Raw genomic sequence first — 1,074 nt, forward strand, 5'->3', positions numbered from 1 at the left:
CGTCTGACTGGTGAGCAGCTCTTACCCATTTTGCTGACTGTATCAGGTCCTGGCTTCCCTCTGCTGTGGCCTCCAGGAGATCAGCATGGCTGTGATGATTCTGCTAACTGTGCCAAACCTAGGAAGTGTCACTGAAAATACAGCGCTCAAAAATGCAGACGAATAGCAGGAAAGTTATCCAATTTATTGTAACATATAGAGACAGGACCTCTCAGAAAGGGAAGATTCAGCTCTTCATTGAGATACAGGGTTTTTTAAGGAATGGAGTTTGAAAGCAGAAAAACAGGTTTGGGGAGGGGCAGAGGAAGAGGCTTGACTTGTTAGAAAAAGGTGGTCTGGCTGTGTAAATGAAACCTCAGAGGTAGCAGCTCTCAGAGATCTTAAATGTTCCTTTTTATGCCTCTGAAGGTGTCAGCCTCTCAGTTACTCTTTTCTAGATCAGGAAATGATAGACTTGGCTGCATTTTTACATGTGTCAATCCCGCCACACACACAGAAAAAGCAGCTCTGCGGTGTCATTTCTATCTGTGAACTCATGGCAACCCTCCCCAAATATGTCAAGAAAATATATTTGGGGGTAAAATCTTTTCCATTTCCTCAGTCCCCACTTTGAAACTTAAAAATTTCATACATTGAAAGCCAAGCTGACAGTTTTGGAGAAAGCTGGGTTAGAGGATGTTAGAGACCCCCTAACATGGAGTGAAGGAAACAAAGTGGGATAAAAGCAAAAAGAAAAACAAATTTAAATGTATCATCCCCTATCTTCTTTAGTCCGTCTCTGAGTTCTGTGAATACATCAGTTTACTTAAACAGCCCTGTTCCATTACAGGAACTGGCACTGCAGGGAGCTTTCAAACAAAAGAGAAACAAACGTTAATATTTGGAACCCATTTTAAGTAGTTTTCTTAGAATTTGGAGGATGTGGTCACATTTTTGGTCTTACAGGGTGTGGAAGAAGAAAACAATTGTTCTAGGGGCAGAGATGAAAGCAGGGGCAAAAGAGGGAGAAGGAGGAGGGGAGGGAGGGTTTGAAGTAGTAAGAAGAGTCAACTTTAAATATTTCAAATGCGCCAT

The sequence above is a fragment of the Lemur catta genome, chromosome 19 (assembly GCF_020740605.2).
Source record: "Lemur catta isolate mLemCat1 chromosome 19, mLemCat1.pri, whole genome shotgun sequence".
NCBI lineage: Eukaryota > Metazoa > Chordata > Mammalia > Primates > Lemuridae > Lemur > Lemur catta.